The following is an 8,637-nucleotide window of genomic DNA, read 5'->3' as shown; positions in this document are numbered from 1 at the left end:
GAGACCCGTCGTCCGTCCGCTGTCTTTCCTCCACGTAGCCACCCAGAATGGCGTTCGAGCCGGCTTCGAAGAAGGCAAAACCTAGACGCCGAAGGTGCACCGTCATCTTCTCTCCTCTAAGCCACCGTACCGCCGCCGTTGAGCCGTCGTTCGAAGATAACATCTTGTCGTCGTCCCAACCGCCCAGTGCCGCCGGAGTGTCGCCGGAGGTCTGCCGGAGTACCTTTCTAAAAGGTATTTTTTTCCTTTTAACAATGATTTGCATGAATATCTCCTTTGAGTTGTTTTCTAGTACTGTTGTTGTATGGTTATAAGCAAAGCCTATAGTAGAGAAACACCCACTACCCTATAGTAGAAAAGCCTATAGTAGAAAGCCTCGAACTTGTCACAGGATAAATCATGGGACTCAATTGGTTCGATTATTCTCGATTTCTTTTTTTAGGTTTTGATTATTATCCTTTGTTCTTTTTATTTTTTAGCTTAATTGCTTGATATCAGAGCTCCAGTAGAGATTAGGCGATCCTTAGATTTTGGGAGTATGAAGAAGAAGGCAGCGTCAATTGCTTATAATGGTGATGATAAGCCAGGCTTCCTTAAGAAGACAGACAAAATCTAAGGTTAGATCATCCCAATTTTGCAATTAATGGTGCGGGAACTAAATTCCTACCACCATTCAAAGGTTGTTGTGTTATTTTACCAAGAATATCTGTTTTTTCCTATTGCACTTTTTAAGAAAGTTTCTTGAAGCTAATTGAGTAAACTTGTGGTGGAAGCCAGATTTGACGGGAACTCTAAATTGATTGCGTTACCGTTAATGGATTTAAAGTTACTTATGCAATTAAGGATGGTTCGAAAGGACCGAGAGGATGGAAGGTATTTCCTCTCCCTTTTCATTTTACTGTTTTATAGTTATAACTTTTTAATTTAAAATGTCAATTTTTTTCTACTCTTTAGTGTTCTAACACGGAATGGAATTCTGCAGAGTAATGGTCTTCCTTGGTTAACACCAAAGAAGACATTGAGTTTGGATAATCTAACGCATGCTATATCTGAAGTAATTAGAGTAAGTATGTTGATTTTATGTAATTGTAATTGTTAGTCTCAATGTTGAAGCATGGGAAAATACTACTATTGCTTTTCATATTGTAAACTAGTATGCATTTTCTCTATTTAATTTAATAATACAGATATGGTATTTAAATTGCTTTTGGGAGAAGTAAAAGTTTGATCTTTCAAATTGAGAATTTTAGTTTGCAAGAAAGGAAACTAACCAATCAGGGAAAACGAAGAATGAATCATTAAATGGACTTGCTGATTATAAAAAAGAAAAATGAGAATGAGATGTTTTTTTCAAGAATATGGTGGTTGATCCATTTATATGTGCTTGATTTTAAAATAAATATATTTTTGTTCATGATCTTGTTAGAGTATTTCTCTGTGTTTCTAATTAATGGAGGATCATTGCATGATTCATCTGATGATGTTGCTGTTACTCCTGGGATTGCTGCAGTGGCTGCTGGACTGAGCCTGTTAGCTTTTTCTGAGGTTAATCCTAAGTTATCAGTGACATTTTATTCTCTTTCCAACTTAGTTTTTAGTCAATTATTTGTCGCAAAACATGTTTTATTGCTCCACCACATAATCATCATCATGAATGTGTTTTCTTAATAATGTTATTTATCATTAAATCACATTTTACGATCATTAATTGAATGAGCACAGAACACAGTTCGAAAAGTATTGACAGTCCTCATTTTCCATTGCTTGCACGGTTGTTCTGGTGCAGTTTTACTGAGCTCCAAAACCATGTAAACTTTTTTGTTATTTTATATTGTTGTAGTACATTTGGATATCTTGATTTGATTTGAGGTTTTAGAATGTCTTTTTTTCTTACAATTATATATTATGTGTTGTAGGAGACTGGCTCTGCACTGGTTATTCTTGTTGTTGTTATGCTCTTTCTTGCAATTGTTGGATTCTGTACGTTTCTTTTATCCTGTTTTAATACTTGTTTCTTCTGTCTCTAAGATAAGGATTTTTGTCGTCTCATGTGATTGTTTTTGTAGTCACAACTTTCTGAGTATTATCAATATTTGGTTTGGAAGTTCTTGTATACTTGTAAGTTAAACTAGCTGAGCATTTTTCTAATCTTTTTTTATTTTTTGACTTTGTAATTCTCAATCGTTACTTTTGGAATAAGTATTTAATTATAGTAATTAAACTTGCACAAGTAGAAAATTAAGTAACCTAGAATAAACATAGTGCCAAAATACTCCCTCAATTTTTAATGGCTAAAGCTATTATTATATATTCAATGGTATTGTTGTTCATGGATTTTTATAGTGGCTAAAGCTATTATTATATATTCAATAGTTTTTTTGTCTTAAATGAACAGGTTTGGAGAGACCAAATGCTACTTTAGCATATGTGGTGCAGTCCCTAGAGTTCATTTTAAAGAGAGTGTGTTGGAAGCTTTATTAATGTCTATTAATCTTGGTGGTTTGAAAAACTTTTTATCATTGTAAATGGTTTTGACAACTTAGATTATTAAATTTGTTTATTATGAATATATATTAAAATTGTGGTTATTGAATAGGTAGCACATTGTAAATGGTTTTGACAACTTAGATTATTAAATTTGTTTATTATGAATATATATTAAAATTGTGGTTGTTGAATAGGTAACACATTGTAATATTACTGTAATTGTTTAAGAGTTGTTAAAGAATAAGAATGTTGGTTGAGTTAATTGAGTTAATCAATATTTATTACATAATTGAAGGTTGATTTTTGTATTTTGGTTGGATTGACCGTTAGCATGAGGACAATGCATCCTTGTCTTAACAAAATGTTATTAGACATGATATTCATTTTTGTGAGGTTGAAAAGTTTTGAAGACAAATTTTAGATTTAAGACGTCTCTTTTCATCATTATGCTCCATTGTTGGTGTAAAAAAATTTGTTATTACTTGGAAATAATTATTTTTTATAAATTTAAAAGAATAAAAGAAATTAAGAACGTAATGATTAAATATTTAAATTACATAATTTATTTCTATTACTATTGGAAGTTTAATTTATTTAAAAGCTTAACAAAAATTTCCCATTTCATTTTATTCATATTTTTAATGTAGTTAGTAATAAACCTTTTATTTATTACAAGATTTTAATACATGTTCCAAATAAATTATTGTTGAATATTATAACAAATGTTATATTGGAAGACTTTTAATTATTTTTTTATATTTAAACATACCAAATGAAGTTAAGTTAAAAATAATTTAGTTGAAGTAAAACAATGGTCTAAATTTGTATTTTCATCATTTAGGAGTGTCTAATTTGTATTTTTATCATTTTTTCTAATTACAAGTAATTTGGAACCCATTTTCATACAATTTCTGAACAAACACATGACAAAAGATCCATATTTATTCAAACCCATGGTAAAGGAAAACAAGTGGTACCACAGGTTAAATAAGTGGGTACTTCAAGTGAGGTTTTTGTACAGAAAGGTCAACTGTGAACATGATAGTCATTTAAGAGTGCCTAATTTGTATTTTCATCAATTTTTCCAATTACAAGTAATTTGGAACCAATTTTCATAATATTTCTGAACAAACACGTGGCAAAAGATCCATATTTATTCAAACCCATGGTGTAGGAAAACTAGTGATACCACAGGCTGAATAAATGGGTACTTCAAGTGCGGTTTTTGTACAGAAAGCTCATTTGTGAACATGATAGTCATTTAGGAGTGCCTAATTTGTTTTTCATCATTTTTCCACTTACAAGTAATTTGAAACCAATTTTCATACAATTTTTGAACAAACACGTGATAAAAGATCCATATTTATTCAAACCCATGGTGCAGGAAAACTAGTGGTACCACAGGCTAAATAAGTGGGTACTTCAGGTGCGGTTTTTGTACAAAAAGGTCAACTGTGAACATGATAGTCATTTAGGAGAGCCTAATTTGTTTTTCATCATTTTTTCCACTTACAAGTAATTTGGAACCAATTTTCATACAATTTCTGACCAAACACGTGATAAAAGATCCATATTTATTCAAATCCATGGTGCAGGAAAACTAGTGGTACCACAAGCTAAATAAGTGGGTACTTCAAGTGAGGTTTTTGTACAGAAAGGTCAACTGTGAACATGATAGTCATTTAGGAGTGCCTAATTTGTTTTTCATCATTTTTTTCACTTACAAGTAATTTGGAACCAATTTTCATACAATTTCTGAAAAAACACATGGCAAAAGATCCATATTTATTCAAACACATGGTGCAGGAAAACTAGTGGTACCACAAGCTAAATAAGTGGGTACTTCAGGTGAGGTTTTTGTACAAGATCGTCACTGTGACGGTGGTGGCTGAGTTCTCGAACGCGTTTCGCTTCTCTCTCTCAAATGTGTCGAAGCGCAAATGGAAAAAATGATTTTCAGATTCAGATATGACCCCTTCTCTCCATACCACGTCAGCAGTCGAATTTAAAATCAATTTTCACGTGGACCAATCACATTTAGACACGCGTCCTGTGTCTAAATGTTGTCCAAACTTGTTGTCTATATATCATTTTCCATAATTAAATGATTGGGTGTGTTAATATTTATTAAGGGTTAAATATGTTTTTAGTCCCTATACTTTGAGGCGATTTTGGTTTTAGTCCATTTTCAAACTATGGTACAATTTAGTCCTTCAACTTTAGAAAACTCTGGTTTTAGTCCTTTTTATCAAATTTTTTTTAACTTTATTTGTTGTTTCAAGCACGTTTTATCATAACATTTAGATTGTTTACACTGTTTGACACATTTTTACTTCAATGTTAACTGAAAAACGCGTTTGAAATAAGAAATAAAGTTAAAAAAATTTGGTAAAAATAACTAAAACCAGAGTTTTCTAAGGTTGAAGGACTAAATTGTACCATAGTTTGAAAATGGACTAAAACTAAAATCGCCTCAAAGTATAGGGACTAAAAACATATTTAACCCGTTTATTAATAATTTGGTGATTGAAGTTGCCTAAAAGGTTTAAGGTTAGGAGTCCATCACTGCGTTACGTTCATACAATTCATATTTTAACATTTAAAAATTATATAAAAATCATCCCAAAAAAGAAACAGCGTTGACGAAGTGGGAGAGCATTGCCATTTACAGTGTCGCGAAACCGTACCTTTCCCCAATTGCTCAAAATCGTTGCCATTTGCAACTCTTTCTCCGAATCCTATTCCTTAACCTCTAATAATAACTTGAAAAATCCCCAATTCGCTCACAATAAATATTTTTGCAGGGTAGTTTGTTTAGCACACAAGGTGTTTGTACAAATGCTTATGCTAACCTTTTTTTTGGATTAGTTGTTAGATGACTCATACTTATCTTCTCTTTTTTCAATTCCCTGTGAAAATTTTAATGACTTCTGATGTGCTATTATTACGCTAAATTATTTTAATAATTTGAATACTTGACAAAACAATCTTTGTTCAATTACTCGTTCAAGGCTAAAGAGAAAAGACAAGGGATAACAGTAAATGTAATTTGCGTAAATTACTCACGTTTGGATAATTTTGGGTTGGCTTCCTAATATTTTGTGCTATCTTATCTCCAAAAAACAATTAAGGAATGAATTTTGAATTTTGGTGCAGGATTATGATCTAGCAGACTTCAAATATTCCACCTCATTTTCAAGAATTGCTGGTTTCCAGCCATTGCCACCAAACCACCTTTCACGTGTGAGTGACTTGGGCACCTGAATGTTGCACCTACACCAATGTCTCCAGTCCTGGCTCCCATGCAAGTAAACCCACCACTCGTTCTTTTTAGGTTTATCTTAATTTGGGTTCTATCTTATTTGGGTCATTCTTGGCTTGTTTGTTTTCTTCAAGGGACTGCATAGCTTTATTGGTTTCTTTTCCTCTTAATTTCACCTTTCGGTTACTTCCATTGGGTATTGGATTCCTTATGCCGTTCATGCCCTTATTTCCCCCAAAACCTAGGGTTTGCTAAGAAAAAGAAAGAGAAGAGAGGGGACGGGAGAAAAAAAAACAAGGAAAGACGAAAAGAGGAAATGAGCCTCCTGACTTTAATTACCCTTCTCCACTTGTGGGCTTCTAACTCTGACCCAAAAACAGAAAAAATTGATGCAAAAAAAAAAAAATGCAAGATTTTCATTAGGTTGTATTCACATCCTCCTTACAAGTGTAATAGTCTGAACAATTTGCAAAAATCATTGATTAGAATTATGAAGAGAATTAAAACACTTGTTAAACACAGTTGAGTTAAGAAAATTTAGACAAGGTTATTTAGTACTAGAAGTGGTACGAATACTCATTTAATCTAGGATAATAGGAGGTTATTGGATGACTGAGAAGACTAAGATTGGTGAGAATACTCATCCAGTCTAGAGTAAGAGTCACTGACTGAGAAAACCAGGAGTGGTGCGAATATTCAATTGTAATCTTTTTAAAGATTATAGCGGAACCGTGTGCAGGGAAGACTGGGAGAGACTGCGTAGCTTAGTTAGAGTGAACCAATATAAAAATATCTATCCATTTTTTATCTATCTCTTGTCTAAACACATCTCTTATAAAACCTGCACTTGCATTTTTATTTTTAAACACAAGAACCTTCTACTCCAAACAATTCTTATTCAATTGAGAAAGTTTTTACAAACTCTGCAGTATACGTTTTATAATCATTACAACGTCGAGCATTTAAACACTCATTTGATAAATTCAAAAACTCGACGAATGTGTTATATCAGAAGGATTGTAAAAACAATTTTTTCATTAACATTATTCAACTCCTTTCTAGTATTTTTCAATTACTTCACCCACTATTTTTATTAAGAAAATATCACAACTTATCATGAGTGGATTTCATATATCATAAGTCGTTATAGAATAATGTTTTTCCAATAATGTCTTAAACCTAATTTATTAAAAACAATGGTATAAAAAAAATAGAAAAACTTTTGCTCTTGATCTTTTTTTTTTTTTCTTATAAACAACTTCGTCTTACTCACACACTTGAACTATAACATCTTTTTCTATTGATTTACGAAGTGCTTGATCATTTCCAAACTTATAGCAATCCATTTCAGGTAGTAAAACTAGAGGTTTCTCTTAACAACTCTTTTGTAGCTAGGGACAATATTGATATTCTAAGGAAGTAATGAACAGGAGAGGACATTGATTATGTCTACCTAGAAGAAAGCAGATGGAGTGGAATGAGTAAGATGAAATAGAACAACGAAGATAGAGAAACTACTAGAGTAACGTCTGCGTAGAGAAAGAAGCATAAAGAAGGAAGAAGATGGAGAGTGAGGAGCACAACTGAAATAAGGAAACGGAAAGTTGGAGAGAAATTTTTTATGAAAATATAAGGTTTTATTTCATTATTTTGTAAATAGAGAGAATGAGAAAAAATATCAGTTTTTTAGAATATTAAATCCTCATTAACATGGAGAGTAACAACGTACTCAAATTCCTTTTCTAGGAATGATAAGAGGTTGACAATAATTTAACTTTCATTGCTTAAAAAGCAATTCATGTAGAACCTGTAACATTAAATTTGTTGTTTATTGTAATAAAAGTCATTCAGTTGCACGTTTCAAACTTATAAACGTTTAATATTTTAAAGATTATAAAAATAAGGAAAATGATATTTTAATACCTTTTTTTGACACTTGCACATGTGTCAAAATGTGATTGGGCGATTTCAAATTAAAAAAACAAATTTTGGTTTTTCTCTTCCAAATATACCTCTGTCTGAATTTTTTTAATTTGAAATCGTCCAATCACATTTTGACACGTGTGCAGTGTCAAAATGGTGTCAAAAAATAATGTTAAAATGTCATTTTCCTAAAAATAAGGCGCGAAAGCACGTAGAAGCACCAAGTAGCTGAATTCTGGTCAACTATAGTTGGCAATGCGTTGTATTGGAGTTTACTTGAAAATACGGAAGAAAAAGTCAAAGTCGTGTTTGTTATGTGTGGACTAGGAACACTCTTACATTATGTAGCTTAGAGTTTTCACATTACAAAGTTTCTGTATAATTTCGCATTTTGATCAAAGTAATCACAAGGAACACTCGTGCATGACTTAGCTTAGTGTTTCCACCACAATTTCTGAGTTTGATCCAAGTCATGACTAGGCTGCAATATCTAGTGGGTGGTTGGGTAAATTGAAATGTGTCAACAATATTTGACAAATAAAAAAATTTATAATTAATTTAAAAAACTTATATCTATTTAGTTTAAAAATTAAATTGTGTCCAAATTTGATATAAGAATTATACTCTTAATTTTTATGCTTATTCAGGCTTGTGTTTGAGAAAATATGTTAAAAATTCAGAATTCATAATTCATAATATATAAATAAAAAATAGACTATTATTCTAATAAATCAAAGTTTGGAAAAATGGAATTAAATTTAAATTTATTCTTTTAATATATTATTACACAATCAAAGTATGTCAATCACATCAATCACTTATATTTAATATAAACACCTCAGAGAAAGTCAATTATGTTGAATTAGAAATAAATTTTCCTATCTTAATTAATAAAATTCTATGAAAACTTTGTTGTGATCGTAAAAGATTGCTTTAGATTATCAATGCGTAGTGTTTTCTCAAGA

The 8,637-nt window shown here is 31.4% G+C and overlaps 1 long non-coding RNA gene across 1 annotated transcript; it reads left to right on the top strand.

The window, feature by feature from the left end:
- Window positions 1-514: 514 nt before the first annotated feature.
- Window positions 515-2,221, top strand: LOC111240905. The gene is made up of 3 exons (XR_002666543.1): window positions 515-873; window positions 983-1,063; window positions 1,917-2,221. It is a non-coding gene; the product is annotated as an uncharacterized LOC111240905 (long non-coding RNA).
- Window positions 2,222-8,637: the final 6,416 nt, after the last annotated feature.

Source organism: Vigna radiata, unplaced genomic scaffold (genome assembly GCF_000741045.1).
Source record: "Vigna radiata var. radiata cultivar VC1973A unplaced genomic scaffold, Vradiata_ver6 scaffold_171, whole genome shotgun sequence".
Classification (NCBI taxonomy): Eukaryota; Viridiplantae; Streptophyta; class Magnoliopsida; order Fabales; family Fabaceae; genus Vigna; species Vigna radiata.
The sequence above is the reverse complement of the archived record's forward strand: the minus strand, read 5'-3'. Positions and strand labels throughout refer to the sequence as shown.